This window comes from Equus quagga, chromosome 15 (assembly GCF_021613505.1).
Source record: "Equus quagga isolate Etosha38 chromosome 15, UCLA_HA_Equagga_1.0, whole genome shotgun sequence".
Classification (NCBI taxonomy): Eukaryota; Metazoa; Chordata; class Mammalia; order Perissodactyla; family Equidae; genus Equus; species Equus quagga.
The window spans coordinates 92,943,761-92,969,079 of NC_060281.1; the positions used below are offsets into that span (position 1 = coordinate 92,943,761).

Sequence of the window (25,319 nt, forward strand, 5' to 3'; positions counted from 1 at the left end):
ACAGAGGCTGCCGTTCGACTACCGAGCGCCCAAATGTCGTCATCAAGTTGCGCGTGGCGTCACGCCCCCTGGCTGGGCGGGAAACGGGCCGCAACCAATGGGAGCCTCTACCTCTGAAGGCGCCTGCGCAAAACGACGGCCAAGTTTTGCGTCTCCGCCTCTGGCGGCGCGTGCGCAGGGAGGGACAGCTGCGCGCCAAACTCCTGGGCGGCCGCCTTGTAGATCCGGCAAGGACTGCGCGAGCGCATAAGGAGAGGCCGTTCATTAGGGCCAGCGAGGCGCGGCCCCTAGTGGGAACCGGTCGCTAGAGAGCGCTGTGGGAGCGCATAGTGGGGCGGGGTGGGGCGGGCGGCTGGCGAGGCCCTGGTCGGGGGCGGGGAGAGAGGGGAGCCAGCGGATGGCACGGGGCGGGCTCAGGGGCCGGCAGGGCGCGCACCTTCGCGCGGCCACGCAGATGGAGGCGCTGGGCGCCGGCCCCCGCCGGGGGCGCGCCCAAGTACAGGAGGCGGCCCTGCAGAAACTCGCGCTGCGGCCGAAGAAGGCGCTGAGCGCCCAGGAGATGGACCCCGACGAGCTGCGCAGGCGGCGGGCGGCGCCATCGACCCCGCCGTGTTCAGTGAGCGGGCGCGGGCGGGGCTGCACGCTCGGCGACCCCCGACACCTCTGCTCTCCACTCCCCGCCCTTGTCGGAGCCCCTGAGGCCCAGGGCAGAGTCGAGGCTTCAGGGTGGCGGCCACGCTCGCCCGCTGTCGCCGAGCCTCCTGGCCCGGGCAAGGAGGGCTCCCTGCGCAGGGCGTCTGTCTCTGCAGGAGCCCGGTGGCCCTGCTGACGCTGCACGTGGCGCCCCTCGCCGTCCTCCAGATGCTCCGTCCGTGTGCCGAGCAGAGGCTGCCGAGCGAGCCCCAGGCCCCTCCGGCTGTGTCTGCCCCCATCGAGCGTGCCTGAGACGAGAGGTCAGAGTTGGGCCCGGTGCTCCCCGCCCCTGTGGCCCGGGTGGCGAGGTGGCAGGGTTGGGGAGGGGGCAGCGCCGGGCACGGGGTGGCCTTGGCCCTCAGTGGCCAGGCCTTTCCGTCGGTCTTGACCCAGGACCCCCTGGGCCAAGCCAGGGGCTCGCCCCTGGGGCTCCAGTCCCCAGCTTCGGCCTGGCTGCCGCCCTGGAGAGAGCACCTGCGGATCGGGTGGATGCAGAGCGGTTGCCCCAGGGAGGCCGAGTGGGCTGGGCCTCATCTGGGACTTTTGCTGCCCTCCCCTCTGCGCTCCTGCCTTTGGCCCACAAACTCAGGAACGAGACTGCTTTGGTGCCTGTGCTCATGGTTTGTCTGGTCTCAGGGAAGCGCTCAGGGAGCTGGGCAGGCAGAGGCCTTCCTGCCACCCCCTCACGTGTACCCCACTCGCCCCAAGTCCTGCTCTGGAGTCTGGCCAGATGAGCTTCCCGCGGGCCGCGGGACGGGCGTCAGCGTGGCAGCCATCAGCTTAGAGACTGAGGACAGGGTTTCAGGGCTCGCTTTATTAGAGACAACTCACAGTTCTCCTGTAATGGGACCAACCCCTCTCCCCCCCCCCCGCCCCGCCCCTCTGAGGCTAACTCAGCTTGGTGAGACTTGGCTCTGTAGAGGTGTCCTCACCCCAGTGGAGGACAGCCGACCAGGGGGCAGGGAAGGGGCAGTGTGGTGCGCTGTGCAGAGCAAAGCCCTGGGTGTGACAAACACCTCAACCTCTGAGATGATATCAGCCACCTGGGTGGGCAGCCTTGAGGACAAACTATGACTCTTCTTATCTGCCTGGTTCCTGAGCTGAGAGTACCTTCCAGGCATTTCCACGCCCCTCCCCACATCACCACCTGGAAGTTCTGAGGGACGGGCGCAAAGAGGGAATGTCGCACCTCACGTGTGATTCTTATACTGATTCCATGTTGAAGTGATAATATATTGGATATTTGGGGTTAATTAAAACAGATATTTAAATCAATTTCCTGTTACTTTTTACTTTTTGATGTGGCTACTAGAAAATTTAAAATTACGTGTGGCTTGCATCACCATTCTTGACTTCCCATCCCCATGCGGAAAATGAAGAAGGCTGGGTGGGTCTCCCCACTAGTCCCAGGGGCACGTGATGCCTGAGAGGCTCCGAGAGCTGCACAGAGCTGGGTGATGGCCTGCTGTCATTGCTAGATGGTTTTTCAGGGCCTTCGGTGGCTCAAAGTTACCTTGGTTTCTTATTGCCAGGGTTTAGGAGCCTTGTCAGATTTAAAGATGAATGTTGTTTGCTCTTCTCTCCTCTCCTCTCATCCTTGAGTTTCCAGAAGGGTCAGGTCCTTACACTGAGTGGGAGAGGACGCTCATGTGTGTCAGGCTGAAGGAAAGCTGGCTTCACAGTCAGGCCCTGTCTGAGACCCGCCACTTGCTGGGGGTGAGCTGTGCCTGGCTGTACTCCCGAGTCCTCAGGAAAGGCCCCTCGTGGAGAGTTCGGGGACACCGCAGCACCCAGGGGCAGGCCCGAGGCCACAGAAGCCCTCCTTCTGCCCGGCCGGGCCTGCGTGGGGCTGTGGCCTCAGGAGGGCACTAGCACGTTGGGAGGCGCTGCAGGGTAGTGGAGTCCATGCTCTAGTAGGAGACGGGACCCTTGCATTGGGACCAGAATACTGGCATTTGCCCCAAAGGAAATGGGGGTGATGGTTCTCTCTGCGTCTGTCTTTTGTGAGTGACTGGTGGGCTGCATTGCCCAGCTTCACCCACCACACGCCCCTGTGCTCTGTCTCTGCTCTGGGTAACCTGTTACTACACCTTTGTCACATCAAGTGTGCACGAGCACTTGAGTGTGAGGCCCAGGGAGGTGAGGCCGGGAAGACCCGAGCCCTCGGAGTTCCCAGCGTGGCACCACTGTGACCCTCCCCACCCACCGGGCAGCAAAGACCCCCTGTTCTCTGAGGAAGAACTTTCCAGAAATTCCCTTAAGAAGGGCTGTTCCACCCCGGCAGGAGTCCTGGGGAGAATTCAGCTGTCAGTTTTAGCATGAAACAGTCTGATGTCCTTCTGGAGGAGCCAGGGTCTGCAGAGTCTCAAATGCAGATGCCTCCACTTGCTCAAGGTGACAAATGATGACACAGAAGTGACCAGACAGGCCCCTGAGAACTTTCCTCACGTCTCTCCTCCAAGAACTCACAATGCCCTGTTGCAGGCAGTCTGACTGAGAACCAGGATGGAGGCTGCGGTCAAGGAGGACACATGTACCCTGGCCACAGCCCGCAGGGCAGACCCTGCCAGGCCGGAGGAGAGGAGAACCCTGGCTGGGGCAGGCCCAATGGGGGAGGAATGGGGCCTAGCACGTGAGCCTGTTCCCAGGCATGTTTGTCCCCATGGGGTCCTCTCAGTCTCACTGATGCTGTCACCCCCTCAGCCTGGGGCAGCTGCGCTTGTAATCCCACGCCCTGGCCCAGGCGTGGCTGCAGATCTTCCTGGCCATCTGCACAGAGAATAAATTCAGCAAAGGACAAAGCAAGGAGGAGCTGAACCGAGGGTGCGAGGGTGTGACCTAGCAGGCGGGGAGGGAGCCTGGGAGCAGAAGGCTTGAGCAGTGAGTGTGTGCAGAATGCTGAGGGAGGGCGGGAAACGTGGGAGAAAGAGCTTTCCAGATCAAATCCAAAAGCCTGCCTCCCGGACTGGACGGCTGATGTGCTTCCTGACCTGTCATGTCGGAGAGGAGGAGAGTGCCTGGGGGCAGGGAGACCAGCGGCCCGCAGGGAGCCCTCCTGTGCTGCTGGCGGTCAGGGCCGACCGCGTGTGCTCCCCAGGGCAGGAGTCAACAGGCCGAGCTTCCCTTCCCCGAAACTGACCTCCAGAACTTTCCCCATGGCTCCTGGCATGGCCTCCGTCCTTAGAGGGTCTCCTGCACTCTGCCAAGGACTCCTCTTGGAGGTGCTGTCTCCAGGTGGCGCTCAGCCTCAGGACTTAGGGCTGCCATAGGGTCCCCATTGAAAGGACCATGACAGAAGACATAAATGCTGCTCTGAGAACACAAACACAGCAGGTGTGCGGCGCGACTGTGCAGCTTGCCCTGGTTCCTGATGACAGTGTCCCGTGTCTGCTCAGGGAGAAACAAAGGCAGCAGTGCTCTCGGTGGAGGCCAGGCACTGGCAGAACGTGGCGGCCAGGAAGGCTCCAGCCAGAGGATGTCCTGCCAGCCCATTGCTGCCAGGCTGCTGGTGGGGGGGATGGGGAAGAGCCCCCCTGGGAGCGACCCCTGAGAGGGGCAGAGATGCCTCCCGCTGCCCTGCTGTGGGCTCCCCAGCCCCTCGCAGAGGCTCTGTGTGCCTTCCTGCAGCTGGTCATAAAGCTTTGTGAAAACCTGAGGGTCCATTCATGATGTTCTGTGTGCTGGTCCTGGTTATGCTACAGCTGAACTAACCAAGTGACCGAGACCAGTGACCTCCCCCTCCGGGACCTCAGGTTCGGGTCTGAGAGAAAATACCCATATTACTAGGTCTTTTATAAAGAGATGTCAGCATGTTTTGCTTAAAGTGAAACTTATGACGCTTTTACTGAGACCACAGACAGTGAGGACGAGGATGAATTGTGTTGTAACCTACAGCTTCTAAGCTTCTGTGGGTCGTAAATGCCGTGGAGAATCCAAAAAAGCCTTTCCCCCCAAAAATGTCCTGACCTTATACATTTGACCCACAGTTTTAGGGATTTTTGTGGACACCCCTCCTTCCACAGACCTCAGATTTCACTACTCCAGTTCTAAGCTTTTATTACTTTAGTCCACATGCCCCATCAATAGAGAAGCGTGAAAAATGCAAAGTCAATTGAAAAATCTAACTCAGTTTCCCTAGAATTTAGTAAATCTTTGTGCTTTGAAAACTTGCAACTGACTATGTCACCCTGGGTCATGTCACATAGCAGTGGCTCCTTACAGATGCAGGTGGCGCTCTGCCCACTCCAGCTGCGCAGCCCTGTGCAGCCTGAACCAGCCTTCCATGTGGCCCGTCCAGCTCTGGGGTCCCACCCGCTCCTGTTGGCAGATGAGTGTGTCCCAGCCGAGCATCACGACAGACAGAGGTTGAACACAGCCACTTTAATAGGGAAGCATGCCCTGTAATGTTACAGTAGGGGGAGGACACACAGGGAGGGCTGCCAGCCATGCTCCCACTCAGCGCTCTTCCCCTGCTTCGGCCTCGGTTTCCACGGAGCCCACACCCACCTCTTCGTAGTCTTTCTCCAGAGCTGCCAGGTCCTCCCGGGCCTCAAAGAGCTCTCCTTCCTCCATGCCTTCCCCACGTCCCAGTGCACAAAGGCTGACTGTGCGTACATGAGACTGAACTTACGGTCCAGGCGGGCCCAGGCCTCAGTGACGTTGCTCAGCATGCACACGGCCCGCTGCACCTTGGCCAGGTCTCCCCTGGGACGACGGTGGGGGGCTGGGAGTTGATGCCCACCTGCCAGAAAAGCGGAAGAAAGCGCTCTGTGAAGCTTCTGTCAAACCCAGAAATTGTGGCTGCATCACGGGAACAGAAGACACAGGTCCCCTCTGGCAACCCAGGAGAAGGCTCGGTTCACCCTGCAGTCCTTGAGCCCTTCTTGGTGCCAGGCAAGAAGCCAGGAGAGCAGGGTGCTGGACTCCAGACAAGGAAAACAGGGACAGAGGAGCCCTGGAGTTGGCCACCCTGACTGGGTCCCAAGCTGCCTGAAGGGCTGTGTCCCAGCAACTGGGACATGTGACAGGAGCCCAGGTGACAGGACTGTCTTCCTTCTGAAAAGGGACACTGCCCCGGATTCTTCATACACTATCTCCACAGGCGTGAACAGGATGGGGATCAATTTCGGTGGCTGAAACCTTTTCCACCCTGACAGACTCAGAGCACACAACTGTGGCTGTATCACAAGGGGAGATCGTACCCACTGCTTTCCCACCAACGAGCCAGGCTGTGCAGAGCAGGGGGACAGGGACACTGTCAGAAGCCCTAGGACTGCTGCTCCCACTGCACCAGGAGGTGGCCTATGTGTGTGCTGAGGAGGAGGAAGGCAGTGACATTCTAGGGCTGGGACAAAGGGGAGGCATTCCAAGTTTCAGATCTAAGGGACAACGTGACCAGAGGTTTCAGCAGCAGCACACGGGGTCAGCTGGGGCCCAGGTCAGCAAACACTGTCGGGAGAGGGTGAGACACTACATGGTCTAGGCTGGGTGGGCCACGCGGTCTCTGTTGCAGCCCCTCAGTTCTGTCTTTGCAGCAAAAGCAGCCACAGCAATCCTCCCATGAGCAGCTATGCTGTGTCCACAGAAAACGCATTTACAGAACCAGGTGGCTGGGCCACCCACCACGCTGACCCCGAACCAGAGGAGGCCCAGAGGAGGAAGGCCCAGTGCAGAACCCCCGCAGTGGGCCCAGCAGAAGCAGGGAGGGTCTGAGCAGGCAGAGCAGGCATGAAAAGATTCAGGGAGGCACAGTCCCGAGGGAGAGGATCCCCAGGGTTCAGTGACCGAGGGTGGACAAAGCTGGAGAGTGATGGCAGGGTTTCCATCCCATGTCCAACGGAAGGGGGAAACTGTGGTCTGAGGCAAACTCGGGCCAGAATTTCTAGGCTTACCAAGATGGAAATAAAGATGTTGCCATTTTCCTCACAGAAAGGTCCATGATAGTTTTTCTTTAAATCCAGCACTGCAGAGGAATTTAAGGTGAATGCAGTTTCTACAGAGTCATGGAATGAAGTGAGATTCAGGGACAGCAGTCAGTTCACAGTAATTCCCCCATTTCAGATATCCACATGAATTACCAAAATGCTAGGAAAATGCCTCCATTTCTCAGTCCAACCGACATTTCCCACACTAATTCTACCACTCAAGAAAAGGAACAAAAATCCTCTAAAATTTTTCTATTCTGTTAATTAAGAATACTCTCCCCACAGATCTCTACTGTGATGATTCAGGAGGGAAGTTAAAGATGCCCCTTAATAGACGATCACTCTGGGTCCCTAAGTTACAGCCAAGAGCTGAGCTGCAGGGAACAGAGGATTCTCTGAAAGGGGCTGTGTTCCACGGCAGGGTCTGCTGCTTGCTAACGGGTTGACCCACTCCCCATCACCCAGTCCTACCTTAACCCCACTTGGGCCCCAATCCACAAACTAGATGGTGCGCTTGGTGTTACTGGTGGTGATGGCCGCACTGACATCCTTCAGGACCAGTGCCCTCTGTAAAACATGCAGCAGGCCATGTACTTGCCACAGTGAGTGTCACACTTGACCATCTGGTTTGCCAGCTCAAAGCAGGCATTGGTGATACTGGCCACAGACAGCTGTTTGTGGTAGGCCTTCTCAGCTGAGATGAGCAGGGTGCAGGTGGCCAGGGGGAAGTGGATGCAGGGGTACAGGACCAGGTCGGTCTGGAAGTCTGTCAAGTCTAAGTTCAGAGCCCTGTAGAATGGCAGGGAGGCCGTGATGGAGGACACAATCTGCCCAATCAGACGATTGAGGTTGGTGCCTGTGGGCCACTTGATACCCAGGTTGTGCTCACATATGTTGTAGACGGCTTCGCTGTCCACCATGAAGGCACAATCAGCATGTTCCAGGGTCATGTGGGTGGTCAGGATGGAGTTGTAGGGCTCCACCATGCTTGGTGGAAACCTGGGGGGCTGGGGAAATGGCAAGTTCGAGCTTGGACCTCTTGCCATGGTCCACCAAGAGGCACTCCATGAGCAGAGATGCAAACCCAGAGCCAGGGGCGCCCCCAGAGCTGTGGAAGATGAGGAAGCCCTGCAGCCCCGCACACAGATCCGCCTGAGAGAAAGCAGAGAACAGGAGCCAACACAGGCAGAAGGCACAGCGCAACCTCCAACCAGCCCCGGTCACTTCTCTTCCTCTGCAAGATCACGAGATTCACACCCTCCACAGAGAACATGCATGGCACTTAGAGGCAAAGCAGACAGACAGTAAAGATGTATGCATGCGCCACAGCCACACCGGAGGGTAAGACTGTGGACTCGTGATTCTGGCCTCAGTTTTGCCAAAATGTCCTTATGGTCACATTCCAAGGCCTACCATCCTGTGCAGGACAGTGTCCACAGATGGCCTTCTCAGTGCTCTCCTCACCAGTTTGCAGATCCGGTCCAGGACCAGGTCGAGGATCTCCTTGCCGATGGGGCAATGGCCCCTGGTGTAATTATTGGCTGCGTCTTCCTTCCCGGTGATCAGCTGCACCAGCTGGAAGGGCTGCCTGTGGGTCCCTGTGCACTTCATCTACAAAGAGGACACAGGGGCCACGAGTCTTTAAGTCCTGTTGTTAACTTACCAGGGTGGACAGATTCGGGACTGTCCCATTCTACCAAGCACATGCTGTTCCTTGTAGGTCAGCAGCATCGGTGTCTCACAGGAAACGTCTCTCTGTAATACACAGACCACAACTGCACCTGATGGCTCTAGGAGAGAGGAGTCAACTCGCAGGACAAATGCCAGCGTGACCGGTTCCCCTAGAAGGGAGGAGAGCCTCACACCCGCACACAGGCAACTCTACACATGCCTGTTTCTTCCATCCCCGTAGCTACAGCCAAGGGTGGAATTTAAAGATCCCTTACAGGCTGGACAGTCCCCGACATGACTGTTGCTGGGCAGTCCCATCAGGGCACCCTATGTGGCCTGGGTCTCACAGGCTTCAGGGTGACATTCTGTCATCCCCTGGTGGCCACTGAAAGGTGCTCTCTTTGCAGCTCTCCTCGGAAACTACCTCAGACTTCTAATCTGGGGAACCCAACGAATGTTGTATACTGAGCTTTCTATGTCTAAGATGCCGGTCAAGACTCGTGCCCCAGCCTGAGGGAGCCCATAGCACTAAGGAGGGACTGGTGCCCGGGCACCCTGCAGACAGGGTCTACACAACCACCTGACCGGGCCGAGGAGGCCACGAGTGACTCTACCCCGAGCCCATCTCACTGCCGGCCAACCTCACAGCAGGTTTTTCTCAGTTAGGAGCCTGAGTCCCATGGACATTTCACGCACTAACCTTCCAGTGTGTGACCTAACATGACCACGGGCATACACTTCTATGTCTGTCTCTTCTGCAGGGGGATCCAAAGGAGCACATGCCCTTTAGTAAGGCTTTATTTAGCAAGGCTCTCCCACCCTTCCAGGATAGCTGCCCCAAGTGTCTATGTACCTACCGACACGGTGGGGTCCAGGTCCACAAACACTGCTCTGGGCACACGCTTGCCAGCCCCAGTCTTGCTGAAGAACATGTTGAATGAGTCATCCCCACTGCCAGTGGTTTTGTCACTTCCCATCTGGCCATCAGGTGAATTCCGTGATCAAGGCAGTACCATTCCCAGCAAGCATCGCCGATCTACCCCACCTGCCCCACGTGGGTAGAGATGCACTGGCTCTTTGAACCAGAACATAAAGGTGAGACTCTCATCTTCAAGGCCATCGTCCCTCTATGGCATGCAGAACACACATGTGTGCTTCAGAGCGTCTACGGTTTTCCCCAACCTTATTTCCCACAAGGCTTATGTGATCATTTTATGTGAAACTGACATGCTCTAACCCATTCTGCTACTAAGCATCAGAGTCAGCCCAGAAGCTAAGTGTTTGCTACTACACAAAAGTTAGGTTATTTTAAAACTTGGAAGCCATGTAATGTCAACATTAACTCCACATTATGCCTAGTCACATAATACCCTGAAGAATACAGCAGTTTTGATTGTGTCCTGACCAGGGAACAAAGTAAACGGTGATGGAGTCAGGGAAGGAAAGTGGACTAGGACACAGGTCACTGTGGCCCAGGTGCCGGCGGCCCCTGTGTGTCTGTCTCCCAGCTCCCTCTAGGTCTCCACTCTGTGCTTCTCCATCCAGCTCTGGACCCCTGGGGGCTGCCCCACGTGGACTGCCTCAAAGGGCTTCCTTGCCCTCCAGTGTCCGGGTGCTTTAGCCAGGGACAGAAGCAAGTGGGGGCAGGCCACCCCCTCCCAGGCTGCCTCCCTGCCCGCCTGCCATAGGTTGCTGGGGGCCGCTTATCAAGGCACAACTTTCAGCAGGCAGCACTCCTCCTAAAGTGACCCTGTCCACTTCCAGTGACCACTCCCTCCCCTCACCCCTTCACGCCTAGGAGGTGATGTCTCCCAGACATCTCAAATGCTGGGATACTGCGCTGCCCTTTGGTGGTTTCCTGAAATTCTGCCCATTCCTTTCTAAATGGTACCTTTTAAAGGTTCTCCTCAATGTACCTATTCTGAATGTACCATCTCTGTCCTCCTGGGAACCTAAGCGTGCAGACACGAACCACTTGTTCACTTGTAGACACAGCATCCTTACAAATACAGAGAGGAAATCAAACGAAACTGGAGGTGTGCTGCCCACCCTAAATTCTAATGCACAGTCCCCAGAATTGAAGTCCTGTGGTCTGTTATACAAGCACCAAATCGCAGAGTCATCAGGGCATCAAAGATTGACACAATGCAGCAATCCCCCCACAGCATCCCAGAAGGAAGCATTCAGTTCCAGAAAGAACTTCTCTAATGACAAGGAGCTCACTCCTCCAGAGGAAAAGTTCACCAACTCCCTGGGAAGAGCTTTGGGATCCAGCCAACCACACAGTTTCAAATGCATATTATTCATTTTGCCTTACTTCAACCCAGACACCCTGTAGTTCACAGAAAGTGTTTCCCAGGAGGCCTGATGTGGCCTTCGACTCTGTCAGCCCCCGTAGGATCAGCATCAGCTCTGTGACCCGGGAAATCCCGCAATTTCTGCATTTACAAGATGGGGGCCTGGGAGCCAGGTGGTCTGCAAGGCCACTGCCATCTCATGATCTAACCAGGATGCTAACCAGAGATATCGGGCAAATCATTCCTAGCTTTCAACAGAAAGCCTTAATTATAAATTCACCACCAGCCTCACCTGGATCATTCACATTTACATTTTTTTAGTCAGCTGTATCTGCTCTCTGAAAAAATTACTTGAAACTTCCTCTGTCCAACTCCAGACCAACTTCTCTCTTCACATTCTTGGAAGATGACCTTGTTCCCTTCCTACCTGGAAGATTCACCTTCCTGCCCCCAAACGTGCAAGCAGACCCTCGCTCTCCTCCTTCCTTCCTTTACAGTGAAGCTGAGCTCCCTCCTGGGAACGACCCCCTGTTTCTCCTGAGCCCCTACCCAGCCCCGGTCCTCAGAGTGACCACAGTGGAGTCCCCAGGCGCTGGGGGTCCACAGACCTCTCCAGGGCGCGTGGAGGGACAAGTGTTTCATAGCAGGACTGGGCGGTTCCTAGTCCCTTCACTGCGCTGACGTTCGCACTGACGGTGCACAATCAAAGGTGGACACGACTGCTGGTGCCTGAGCCCAGATCAAGGTGGTGGCACCGGACTGTACCTGTGGTCACTGGACTCCTCACCATTAGTGCTCAGAGTAAAAGAAAGAAAAGCCAGTTGAGGCCGGGAATATCATCACTGTGTTCAGTCTCTCCCTGGAGACAGAGCTGGACAGACGGAGGCACAGCTGGAAGCCGCTGTCGGGAAGCGCGGGGCGGGTGTGGAGTCGCCGCTGGACCCGCTGCTTTTCCGTGGGACGCGCAGTGACTTGAAGGAACCGCCGGCGGAGGATTCAGACTCCACGCGCTATTTATGTTCACGTGTTGCTTGAAAGTGCGTGTCTCTGGAGCGTCTCAGTCTGAATTTCTAGTGACCCCATACACAGCTCTGGGGGCTTCGAGAACCTTCCTTCGCAGGCCGGGCCTCCTGTGCTCTCCGCCCCGCTCCTCGCCTACGCCCTGCAGCCCTGGCCCCGACCCTCCCGGGCCTGCCCCTGCCGCCCCAAGTAGCGGCTCCGTCGCCTCCCGCCTGGGCGTCCGCAGGGAACAGCGCCCGGGGTCCCCATCGCGCCAGCCTGCTGCGCCCCCTCCCGCCGGCTCCACACAGGAGCTTCCAGCCGGAGCTGCTCCCAGACCTCACCCGCCCGGCACGCTCGGAGATACGCCCCGCTACCCCGCGGCCATTGGTCCCGAGCGCCTGGGGGCGGGCCGACGCCTGGAATCCCCCTTTCCATTGGCTGTTGCTCGAAGCGCGGAGTGTGGCGCTCTCTGATTGGATGCGGGTTTGGTGGGAAGGCTGTGGGTGGTGCAAGGTGAGGGGAGCCTTGGGCGTTCCGGTAGGTTCTGGAACCTTTAGTTGGAGCGGCCGCAGCGCTTCCTGGGTGGCGCACAGAACGTTACTGAGCACCTAAGCCCCGACCTTGTGCTGCTCTTTCCTGGTGCAGAAGAGCCTTTCCCATCCAGCGCCTGGGAACCGGCGCGATCTGATTGCTTCTTGAAGGAGGAATGGATTCTAGGGACGGGGAGGGGGTGCCCCACAGCCACGCCACCCCCGAGAGCTGGGTTGGGGCACAGTGTCCCTGTTGGAGGACTTTGGAACAATCCCCGATGCCTCCATTCCGTCGAAATGGACTGAAGCTGCCTCAGGATCCAGTGTGTGGATCCTTCCGGGAAAAGCGGCGGAGGGGATCCAGGCGGAGCCCGCTCAGCGCCTGAGCGCAGCGCCGGGTGCTGGCGACTCCGCAGTGGGTGTTCATGCGGACCCTTAACTTCTCCTCCGCCCTAAGGACAGTGGGGACCGACCCCTGCACAGGGATACAGCAGGCGGGCCTTGGGGAGCCTCTGGACGGTGCCCCCAGGTCTGCCCGTAGAAAGACGGCCTTGGCGGCGGGAAGCAGGGGACACGGGAGAAACCCTCCCTGCCCCTGTGCCGGGAGAGTGGGTCCTTCCTCTCAGTCAGCTTGGCTGCCATGACGAAATGCCACGGACCGGGTGGCCTAAACATCAGAAGTTTATTTTCTCTGTGGACAAAATGGAGTCACATCTGTCAAGGCTGCTAACATGGAGCTGGGAGGCCATTAAGGAAACGGGGCTCATGCAGGCACGCCACTCTCTACCAGAGGGAATGTCACTTTTGAGCTGGGCTTCTCTGTTGTCATCTGGACCTCCTTTCAAGACAAGTGCTGGCGCCGGCCCGTGGCCGAGTGGTTAAGTTCACGTGCTCTGCTTCAGTGGCCCAGGGTTTCGCTGGTTCAGATCCTCCATGCAGACATGACACTGCTCATCGCGCCATGCTGAGGTGGCGTCCCACGTGCCACAACTAGAGGGACCCACAACTAAAGATGTACAACTGCGTACCAGGGGGTTTTGGGGGTCCACTCTGCAGGGCCCACCTGAGACACAGCCTTGATTTGCTTCCCTGGAAAACAGAGCTGTCCAAGAGGGTCCCTCAGCCTGCTCCCACCGCCCCCTCTTGGCACCCTGTGCCAGCTTCTGCTGACCTCTCCTCGCTCCTGAACCATGTGCATATCCCCCTTCAGTGCTCCCAGCCTCTCCCCGGCTCCCGGCCCCTCAGAATGGGGGGGTTCCATGAGGCACTCCGAGGAGACCTCTCTTAGGGCCCTCATTTCCTTGGGATCCACCTGAGATCACTTTCTCACCTGGTTTTCCCCCATTCTGTCTCCTCAGGGGACCACAGGGCCCTGTCCGGAGCATCCCTCATCCTCCACACTTAGGTCCAAGGCTGAGCTCCCCATGGTGGGAAAGCCATGTCCCTCTGGGCACCTTCCTCTCCCTCAGGCCCGCCATTATCCTGCTCACCAGGGACCTTGGCATGGCGCATCCCACAGTCCTTCCCAGGCCACGTCTCCTGGGCTTCTCCCTGCCTTCCCGCTGAGGCGCTTTCCTGGCTCAGCTCCTGCACCACATGCGGCCTTCCCAGGCCTCCCTGGCTGGGTCCCCTTCCTGTCTCTGCCACTGAAGGTCGAGCTGCCCAGGCCCGGCCTCTTCTCCATCGAGCCTCGCCCCTTGGGCATCTCCCGCAGGCCCAAAGCTACAAATGCCATAGTCTACTGATGGCTGACACCCACATCTGGACATCCACCTGACCTCCACCCCAACAACACCATTGGATTTTTCCAGGCGGATGTCACACAGACACGTCCAACTCAATGAGGCCAGAATAGGACTCTCAATCCACCCGCCTTTGCCCCAAGTGTTCTCCATGTCAGTAAAGGCCACTGCCTTTCATCTACTCTGTGGCTCAGGCCTTGATGTCACCCTTGACTCCTCCATCACAGCTCTGTCCTGTGTGCCACCAGACCCACATCCAACCCCTCCTTGCCCTACAGGCTTCACACCACCCAAGCCACCAACGTCCCTTAGAGCTGCCGCTGCTCACTGATCCTCTGGCTGCCTACTATCCTCACAGCAGCCACAGGGATTTTTTTTTTAATTGAGTTTATGATAGTTTACAATCTTGTGAAATTTCAGTTGTACATGATTGTTTGTCAGCCGTGTTGTAGGTGCACCCCTTCACCCTTTGTGCCCATCCCCCACCCCCCCTTTCCCCTGGTAGCCACTAATCTGATCTCTTTGTCCACATGTTTAAATTCCTCATGTGAGTGGAGTCATACAGAGATTGTCCTTCTCTGTCTGGTTTATTTCACTTAACATAATTCCCTCAAGGTCCATCCATGTTGTTGTGAATGGGACAATTTTATTCTTTTTTATGGCTGAGTAGTATTCCATTGTATATATATACTGTATCTTCTTTATCCAATCATAAGTGGATGGGCACTTAGGGGGTTGCTTTCATGTCTTGGCTATTGTAAATAATGCTGCAATGAACATAGGAGTGCATGGGACTTTTGGAATTGCTGATTTCAAGTTCTTTGGGTAGATACCCAGCAGTGGGATGGCTGGGTCATATGATATTTCTATTTTTAATTTTTTGAGAGATTTCCATACTGTTTTCCATAGTGGCTGCACTAGTTTGCACCCCAACCAGCAGTGTATGAGGAATCCTTTTTCTCCACAACCTCTCCAACACTTGCTACTTTTTGTTTTGGTTATTTTTGCCATTCTAGTGGGTGTAAGGTGATATCTTAGTGTAGTTTTGATTTGCATTTCCCTGGTGATCAGTGATGATGAACATCTTTTCATGTGCCTATTGGCCATCCATATGTCTTCTTTGGAGAAATGTCTGTTCATGTCTCCTGCCCATTTTTTGATCGGGTTGTTTGATTTTTTATTGTTGAGTTGTGTGAGTTCTTTATATATTATGGAGATTAACCCTTTGTCGGATATATGACTTGGAAATATTTTTTCCCAATTAGTGGGTTGTTTTTTTGTTTCAATCCTGTTTTCCCTTGTCTTGAAGAAGCTCTTTAATCTGATGAGGTCCCATTTGTTTATTCTTTCTATTGTTTCCCTTGTTTGAGAAGAAATGGTGTCCAAAAAGATCCTTTTAATACTGATGTCAAAGAGTGTACTGCCTACATTTTCTTCTAGAAGCCTTATGGTTTCAGGCTTACCTTTAAGTCTTTGATCCGTTTAGAGTTTATTTTTGTGAATGGTGAAAAAGAATGGTCAATTTTCATTCTTTTACATGTGGCTTTCCAGTTTTCCCAGCACCATTTGTTGAAAAGACTTTCTTTTCTCCATTGTATGCCCTCAGCTCCTTTGTTGAAGATTAGCTGTTCATAGATGTGTGGTTTTATTTCTGGGCTTTCAATTCTGCTCCATTGATCTGTGCACGTGTTTTTGTACCAGTACCATGCTGTTTTGACTACTGTAGCTTTGGAGTATGTTTTGAAGTCAGGGATTGTGATGCCTCCAGCTGTGTTCCTTTTTCTCAGGATTGCTTTAGCAATTCGGGGTCTTTTGTTGCCCCATATGAATTTTAGGATTCTTTGTTCTATTTCTGTAAAGAATGTCATTGGGATTCTGATTGGGATTGTGTTGAATCTGTAGATTGCTTTAGGTATGATGGACATTTTAACTATGTTTATTCTTCCAATCCATGTACATGGAATGTCTTTCCATCTCTTTATGTCGTCATCCATTCCTTTCGGGAAAACCTTGTAGTTTTTGTTGTATAGGTCCTTCACTTCCTTAGTTAAATTTACCCCAAGGTATTTTATTCTTTTTGTTGCAATTGTGAATGGTATTGTGTTCTTGAGTTATTTTTCTGTTAGTTCGTTATTAGAGTATAGAAATGTTACTGATTTATGTAAGTTGATTTTATACCCTGCAACTTTGCTGTAGTTGTTGATTATTTCTAAAAGTTTTCCAATGGATTCTTTGGGGTTTTCTATACATAAGATCATGTCATCTGCAAACAGCGAGAGTTTCGCTTCTTCCCTCCCTATTTGGATTCCTTTTTCTTGCTTGATTGCTCTGGCCAAAACCTCCAGTACTATGTTGAATAAGAGTGGTGATAGAGGGCATCCTTGTCTCATTCCTGTTTTCAGGGGAATGGCGCTCAGTTTTTGCCCATTGAGTATGATGTTGGCTGTGGGTTTGTCATATGTGGCCTTTATTAAGTTGAGGTAATTTCCTTCTATCCCCATTTTGTTCAGAGTTTTTATCATAAATGGCTGTTGGATCTTGTCAAATGTTTTCTCTGCATCTATTGAGATGATCATGTGGGTTTTATTCCTCAATTTGTGGATGTGGTGTATCACGTTGATTGATTTGCGGATGTTGAACCATCCCACCACAGGGATCTTTTTAAAGTGACAATTGAGCATCACCTCTTCACAGAGGCTTCTCAGATCAGCCCATCTAGCATGGGGCCCACTACCGGATCCTCCACCCTCCACGTCGCTGTTAATTCCGTCAGCACTTGGTCCTGTCTACACCAGCTCTCATGTTAGCATAGGCCTCTGACCGCCTGTCTCGACTCCGCAGAGAGGGACAGCGTCTCTTTCGGCTGCTGTGTTTCCAGCATCTAGAATATGCCCGCACACAGTCGGTGCTCAGTAAATGGTGGGCTTTCTTCAATACAAGGAATAAATGGAGTTTCTCTTTCAACCAAAATAATGAGGCCGCTCCAGCCACCTCAGCTCAAGTCCCTAGCCCAGCCCTTCCTCCGAGGACCCTTGCGAAGACTTCCACTGGAGCTGTATGTTCCAGCGGGGTCCTGGACGTGGGGGGCATTAGGACACGCTGCCGAGAGCCTCCTTTGCTTCAGGTCAGGTGGCACTGTCTCGGGTTCTCAGAGGGAAGAAGGACCGGCCCGGATCTCCCGAAGCTGAGGGGGACAACAGGGCCCTGTGGCCAGACTCAGAATCCAGCCAGTCCCGACCACTCCATCGTGTGGCCCGCCCCTTCCAGTTGCTGTTCCCAGGATCCCATCTTTTCTCCACAAACTAGTAGTCTTAGCCCCGCCGCCATGGTGGCCCGTGGGTCCTCCCTATCGGTGCTCCCCAGCTTGTCACGGAGACACCAGGTCCTCACTGGCCACACGTTCTCCCGCTGCTCCACCACAGCCACCACCACAGCTGCCAGGGCTGAATCGTGCGGTCCTGCTCACTGGCCCGTCTCCCCGACCACGCCCCCGCCCCGCCCCCGGCTCCCCGCTTCCTGCTCCTATTGGCTACCTGAACCAGGGCGCCGCCCTCTAGCGGGGCGCACAGTCTCCGACGCGGATTGGCCGAAGGCGGGCAGGCGGGGCTTGGACGCGGGTTAAAGAGCGGGCCGGGTGACTAGCAACGCCGCCCGGGAAGGTTCAACCGGGTGGCGGGGGCTGGCGGCCGAGTGCCTGCAGGTGCTGGCGGTGACGCGGGCCTGCACTGCAGCCTGCGTCCTCACCATCCCGGCCGTGGCGAGCCAGGCGGGTGGTCGCCGTGGTTACAGCCCAGGGTCGGGGGTCACCATGGTTACAGCCCAGGGGTGGGTGTCGCTGCGGTTACAGCCCGGGGTGCGGGGGTCGCCATGGTTACAACTGGGGGTGGGGGTGGGGGGTCCCCGTGGTTATAGCCCGGGGGGCGCGGAGGTCGCCGTGGTTACAGCTCAGGGTTGGGGGTCGCCGTGGTTACAGTGGATTCCGGGCGGCCCCTGACGCGACCCCCGTTCCGCAACAGCCGGAGCTCCAGGGCCCCTTCCAGCCCTACTGCAACCCGCACCTCGTCTCCGGAAGTTCCAGGTGCGGCGGCCCCGCCCGCCCGGCCTACTGTCCGCCCCTCGCAAGTCTGGGCCTCGTCACCAACCTCCCCTTCTTCGGGCCCCTGGGATTCGGCTTCTTCTTCAACATGCTCTTCTTGTATCCTCCCCGCGCGGACCCGGCGGGGGCGGTGAGGGGGCAGCCGGGAAGGAGAAACTGAGGCCGGCACAGTGGCACTTCCCAGACAGACTCCCAGCTTCCGAGACTGCCGCCCACTGGAGGAGGGTTTCTTTCGTGGCTGCAAGGCCGACTTCGTCTTCCTGTTTCTCTTCGGGGACGTCCTCATGACTGTGTCCTTCAGGGCTCTGCACTGTCAGGTGCGGCGCCTCTGGGTCCTGCCTTGTTGCCCGGGGGCACGATCCAAGCGCCCAGGCCAGGAGGCACCGAGTCTGTCCCTCTAGCTTAGGATGCACTGAGCGTGCAGCGCGTGCTGAGCTCCAGGCGCCAGGGCTGGATCTTGAGAGCTGCACGCAGAGTACCACGCGGGATGCAGGCGAGCAAGGTGTGGAGCCTGGGGGCGGAGCCCTGATGCCAGGAGCAGGACACAGTGGGGCAGGGCTGGCCGTGGTGGAGGCTGGGGTGAGGGGGAGAGGCAGCGCAGAGCCCCTGTGGCCCCAAGTGGAAGGGCACACTGGATGGGGAAGGGGAACCAGTGGGAGTATTGCAGGGGTTGGGGAGTCAGAGGGACCCTGGGCAGCTCTGAGGACTGCACGGGGGGCGGGCCTCCCAGCACCTTGACTCTGGCCCAGCTGCTGGGGCTCCTGGGCAGCCTGTTCTTCCTGGCCCAGCCCAGGCCCTCATGGCCATGCTGGGGGGACGTCTGGAGCCGCTGCAGCCCTCGGATAAGGGTCAGCTTCTTAGGCCTCCTCACCTTCTGGCACCATTCCTGCCCTGAGCGCTCATGGGCTTTTCTCTGCTGCTGGGCAGCCCGATCCTCGTGGACCTGCTGGGTGAGCCTGCCTGTCCACCCAGCCCACCCCGAGCTGGCTGTCTGCACCTGAGGGTCTGTGGGAGGGCCACCCAGGCTGGCTGCTCCCCCACAGCCCTCCCCTGCACTTGCACTGGACCTCTCATCTGTCCTCTCAGCTCTCTTCTTACAACTCCTGGAACAAGCCAGCCAGCCTATAGGCTTCACATCTTGAGGCCTGACCTGCTGGTGCCTGTGTGGGTCCTGCAGGGGTGGGGATGGGTGGGTCTGGGTGGGTCTAGGTTCCAGCCGTGGCTCCCACTCCTCATATGTCCTCAGGCCCTCCCCTCCCCAGGTCTTGCCACTTCTGGGCCGTGTGAGCCTGTCCTTTGGAGCCAACCCCGGCCCTGCCCTGGGCTGGCAGTGTGTGCAGGACATTGCAGGACATTGGGCAGTCAAGCTCGGGAACCTGAGGTTGCTCTGGGCCTGGCTGGGCCTCCAGGGCTCTGCATGGAGGCCTGGGGAGGCTCTGCTGGCCCTGGCTCTGGACTATGGAGGGCGGCTTTGGCATTCCCTGGCTCTCCTCAGGGACTGCTGCGGGCCACATCCACTACTTCCTGGAGGATTTTTTTCCCAACCAGCCTGGAGGCAAGAGGCTGCTACACACCCCCAGCTTCCTGAGTGTGGGGGTGACATCCCTCCCGCTGCACTCCCTCAGACGGCTCCCCGCCCCATGGAGGACCTGGGCTGGCCTCAGCCAGCTGGCCCCTCCCCACAGGAAGCTGCTACTGGATGCCCCAGAGGAGGACCCCGATTACCTGCCCCTCCCCAAGGAGCAGCCTGCACCCCTGCAGCAGTGACCCCTATTCCCTCGTCCAGCAGCAGCTATCCAGGGTGGCACCCCCAAGACAGGTTCCCCTAGGCCCAGGGGCTGCATACAAGTCCCTAGATCCCCAGGATACTGGCAGTGACAGTGACACCTGTGAAGCTAGCACCCCTGGCAACCCAGGAGCAGGAGCACAAGTGGAGCACAGGGCAGCTGCATTCAAGCCTGTGGAGAGCCTGTGGAGGGCCAGTGGCGGAACATGAGACCCAAGAGACCCTGGGAGAAGCAGAAGCTGGTGGCAACAGCTGAGACTGCAGCAACATCATAAGCAGCAAGACGCGAGAAACCTCAGAGGCACAAGTGGCACATGGAGGGCACTGACAACACCTCTGGCAGAGGCAGTGGAGGTGGAAAGTGCAGGCTCTCAAATACAACCAGAAGCAGCTCAGAACCAAAGTAATCAAAGCCATACCCAAATGAGAGAAGGTGGTTCCTACCACAAATGTGCTGGCAAAGGATCAATTCATCAAACACCGCAAAGAACTACAGCAACAAGGAGAAGAGAAGGAAAATGACAATGCTCCAGAAACCAAACTTGAAGTCACAGATTACCATCTAACTGACAGAGAATTAAAAATAGCTGTCATGAAGAAATCAATGTTACATGAAACTCAGAGAGACAATTCAATGAGCTCAGGAATAAAATTAATGAACAGAATGAGTGCTTCACTAAAGAGATTGAAACTAAAAAAAAACCAAGCAGAAACTCTGGAGATGAAGAATACCACAAAAGAGATGAAAAATAATGTAGAAAGCATTAAAAATAGAGCAGACAATATGAAGGAGAGAATTAGTGAACTCAAAGATAGAAATCCAGAACTGATTCAGGTGGAGGAGGAAAAAGAACTAAGAGTTTTAAAAAATGAACAAATTCTTCAAGAAATATCTGACTCAATTAAGATAAGCAACATAAGGATAATAGTTATCCCAGATGGAGAAGCAAGGGACAAAGGAGCAGAGAGTTTATTCAAAGAAATAATAGCAGAGAGCTTCCCAAATCTGGGGAAGGAACTGGATATCAAAGTACATGAAGCTAATAGAACTACCAATTACCTCAATGCAAGAAGACCTTCTCCAAAGCACGTAATATCAAAACTGTCAAAGGTCAATGACAAATTAAAAATATCAAGGGCAGCAAGAGAAAAGAAAATAACCTACAAAGGAACCTCCATCAGGCTTTCAGTGGATTTCTCAGCAGAAACCCTACAAGCTAGCAGAGAGTGGAATGATATATTCAAAATACTGAAAGAAAAATACTATCAGCCAAGAATACTGTATCTAGTGAAATTATTCTTCAGATATGATGGAGAAATAAAAGCTTTCCCAAACAAACAAAAGCTGAGGGAGTTCATAGCCACTAGATCTGCCTTACAAAAAATGTTGAAAGGAGCCCTCCTACTGAAACAAAAAGGCAAAGCTTTACAAAGCTTTGAGTAAGGAGATAGAATCAGAAAATTGCAAATTTATATAAGAATAGGTTAGTAAACAATTATAACATAAAGGATAAAGGGAGGGAATGCATCAAAAATAACTATATCCATTTTAGTTTCGTCACAAACTCACAACACCAAAAAGAATAATTTGTGACAACAAAAACATAGTAGGGGAAGAGGAAGAGCACAGAACCTGCATAGGCTAATGGAGATAAGAGGCTTTCAGAAAAGGGACTATCCCACCTATGAGATCTTTTATAAAAGCTTCATGGTAACCACTAAAAGAAAAATCAGAGCAGAGTGATAAATCATAAATAAAGAGAAAATTGAGAAAAACATCACAGATAACCACCAAACTGAAATGGCATCCAGAAACACAAGGGAAAAGAAACAGTGGAAATACAGAACAACTAGAAAACAAAAGATAAAATGCAGTATTAAGCCCTCAAATGTCAATAATCTCTATAAATGTAAATGGATTGATTTTTCCAGTAAGAAGATAGAGAGTGGTCAGATGGATTGAAAAACAAGACCCAACAATTTGCTGCCTCCAGGAAACACATCTCGGGTCTAAAGACAAACACAGGTTCAGAATGAAGGGACTGAAGATTATACTCCAAGCAAATGGCAAGCAAAAGAAAGTGGGTGTAGTCATACTTATATCAGACAAAACAGACTTCAAGACGAAAAAGATAACAAAAGGTAAAGATGGGGATTATATAATACTAAAAGGGACATTCTACCAAGAAGACATAAAATTTATTAATATATATGCACCTAACATAGGAGCACCAAAGTATGTAAAACAATGACTAACAGACCTAAAGGAGGAAATTGACAGAAACACAATAGTAGGGGATCTTAGCACCCCACTTACATCAATGGACAGATCATCCAGACAGAAAGTCAACAAGGAAACAGTGGCCTTGAATGAAATACTAGACCAGATGGACTTAATACATATATATAGAACATTCCATTCAAAACCAACAGAATACACATTCTTCTCAAGTGAGTATGGAACATGCTCAAAGATAGACCATATGTTGGGAAACAAAGCAAGCCTCAATAATTTAAGAAGATTGAAATCATATCAAGCATCTTTCCTGACCACAATGGTATGAAACAAGAAATCAATCACAAGAAAAAAGCTGGAAAAGTCACAAGTATCTGGACCTAAACAGCATGCTACTGAACAACTATTGAATCAATGAAGAAATCAAGGGAGAAATAAAAAAATACCTGGAGACAGATGAAAATGAAAACACAGCATACCAAAACTTATGAGATGCAGCAAAAGCAGTCCTAAGAAGGAAGTTTACAGCAATACAGGCCTGCCTCAAAAAACAAGAAAAACTCGGGGCTGGCCCCATGGCCGAGTGGTTAAGTTCATGTGCTCTGCTGCAGGCGGCCCAGTGTTTCGTTGGTTCAGATCCTGGGCACGGACATGGCATTGCTCGTTGAACCATGCTGAGGCAGCATCCCACGTGCCACAACTAGAAGGATCCACAACGAAGAATATACAACTATGTACCGGAGGGGCTTTGGGGAGAAAAAGGAAAAAATAAAATCTTAAAAAAAAAAAACAAGAAAAACTCAAACAATCTTATACCATACCTAAAAGGACTAGAAAAAGACAAACAAACAAAGCCAAAAGTCAGTGGGAGGAAGGAAATAGTAAAAATCAGAGCAGAAATAAATGAAATAGGGACCAAAAACAATAGAAAGAATCAATGAAACCAGGAGCTGCTTCTTTGAGAAAATAGATAAAATTGAAAAGCCCTTATCCAGACTCACTAAGAAAAAAGAAGAGAAGACTCAAACAAATAAAATCAGAAATGAAAGAGGAGAAATTACAGAGGACAACACAGAAATACAAAGACTTATAAGAGAATACTATGAAAAGCAATATCCAACAAATTGGATAATCTAGAAGAAATGAACAAATTCTTAGATTCGTACTCCACTCCCCTCCCCCAAATGAATCAAGAAGAAATGGAGAATCTGAATAGACCAATGACAAGTTAAGAAATTGAAGCAGCAATCAAAAACCTCCCAAAAAACAAAAGTCAAGGACCAGACAGCTTCTCTGGTGAATTCTGCCAAACATTCAAAAAGATTTAATACCTATCCTTCTTAAATTCTTCCAAAAAATTGAAGAGGATGGGACATGTCCTAACTCATTTTATGAGGCCAACATTACCCTGATACCAAAACGTGACAAGGACAACACAAAAAATGAAAATATAGGCCAATATCACTGATGAGCATAGATGCAAAAATCCTCAACAAAATATTAGCAAATCAAATACAATACATTAAAAGGATCATATTCTACAATCAAGTGGGATTTATTCCAGGGATGCAGGCATGGTTCAACATCTACAAATCAATCAATGTGACACACCACATTGACAAAATGAAGAATAAAAATTAAATGATCATCTTAATAGATGCAGAGAAAGCATTTGACAAGATCCAACATCCATTTAGGATAAAAACTCTCAATAAAATGGATATAGAAGGAAAGTATCTCAACATAATAAAGGCCATGTATGACAAACCCACAGCCAACATCAACTCAATGATGAAAAACTGAAAGCCATCCCTCTGAGAACAGGAACAAGACGAGGGTGCCCACTATCAACACTCTTATTCAACATAGTACTGGAAGTTTTAGCCAGAGCAATTAGGCAAGAAAAAGAAATAAAAAGGATCCAAATCGGAAAGAAAGAAGTCAAACTCTCACTATTTGCAGACGACATGATTCTATATGTAGAAGACCCTAAAGAATTCTACCAAAAAAACTATTAAAAATAATCAACAAATACAATAAAGGTATTTGCAGGGTACAAAATCAACATACAAAAATCAGTTACATTTCTATTCACTAATAGAATACAATCCCATTTACAATCGCAACAAAATGAATAAAATTCCTAGGAATAAATTTAACCAAAGAGGTGGAAGACCTATACACTGAAAACTATAAGACATTATTGAAAGAAATTGAAGAAGACATAAAGAAATGGAAAGATATCCCATGCTTATGGATTGGAAAAGTGAACATAGATAAAATGCCCATACTACCTAAAGCAATCTACAAATTCAGTGCAATCCCAATCAGAATTCCAATGACAGTCTTCACGGAAAGACAACAAAGAACCCTAAAATTTATATGGAACAACAAAAGACCCTAAATAGCCAAAGGAATTCTGAGAAAAAAGAACAAAGCTGGAGGCATCACAATCCCTGACTTCAAAATATACTACAAAGCTATAGTAATCCAAATAGCATGGTGCTGGCACAAAAACAGACATACAGATCATGGAACAGAATTGAGAGCCCAGAAGTAAAACCACACATCTATGGACAGTTAATCTTCCACAAAGGATCCAAGAACATACAATGGAGAAAGGAAGGTCTCTTCAATAAAAAGTGCTGGGAAAACAGGACAGCCACATGCAAAAGAATGAAAGTAGACCATTATCTTACACCATACACAAAAATCGACTCAAAATGGATTAAAGACTTCAATGTAAGACATGAAACCATAAAACTCCTGAAAGAAAATATAGGTAGTACACTCTTTGACATAGGTCTTAGCAGCATCTTTTCAAATACCATGTCTACTCAGGCAAGGGAGACAAAAGGAAAAATAAATGAATGGGACTACATCAGACTAAAAATCTTCTGCAAGACAAAGGAAATCATCAACAAAGTGAAAAGAGAAGCTACCAAATGGGGAAAAATATTTGCAAATCATATATCTGACAAGGGATTAATTTCCAAAATATATAAAGAACTCACGCAACTCAACAACAAAAAAACAAATAACCCTATCAAAAAATTGGTAGAGGATATGAACAGACATTTTTCTAAGAAGATATACAGATGGTCAACAGGTACATGATGCAAAGCAAAACTACAATGAGATATCACATTACACTTGTCGGATGGCTATAATCAATGAGACAAAAAATAACAAACGTTGGAGAGGATGTAGAGAAAAGGGAACTTTCATACACTGGGGTGGTGGGAATGCAAATTAGTGTAGCCACTATGGAAAACAGTAGGGAGGTTTCTGAAAAAATTAAAAATAGAACTACAATACTGAGTATTTATATAAAGAATATGA

At 52.3% G+C, this 25,319-nt stretch overlaps 3 pseudogenes; 2 read left to right on the top strand and 1 right to left on the bottom strand.

The window, feature by feature from the left end:
* The first annotated feature begins 397 nt into the window (after positions 1 to 397).
* On the top strand, positions 398 to 4,243 carry LOC124227228 (mitotic-spindle organizing protein 2B-like; annotated as a pseudogene).
* Positions 4,244 to 5,148: 905 nt separating this feature from the next.
* Positions 5,149 to 13,462, bottom strand: LOC124227229 (tubulin alpha-3 chain-like; annotated as a pseudogene).
* A 3,722-nt stretch (positions 13,463 to 17,184) lies between these two features.
* Positions 17,185 to 19,722, top strand: LOC124227230 (derlin-3-like; annotated as a pseudogene).
* Positions 19,723 to 25,319: the final 5,597 nt, after the last annotated feature.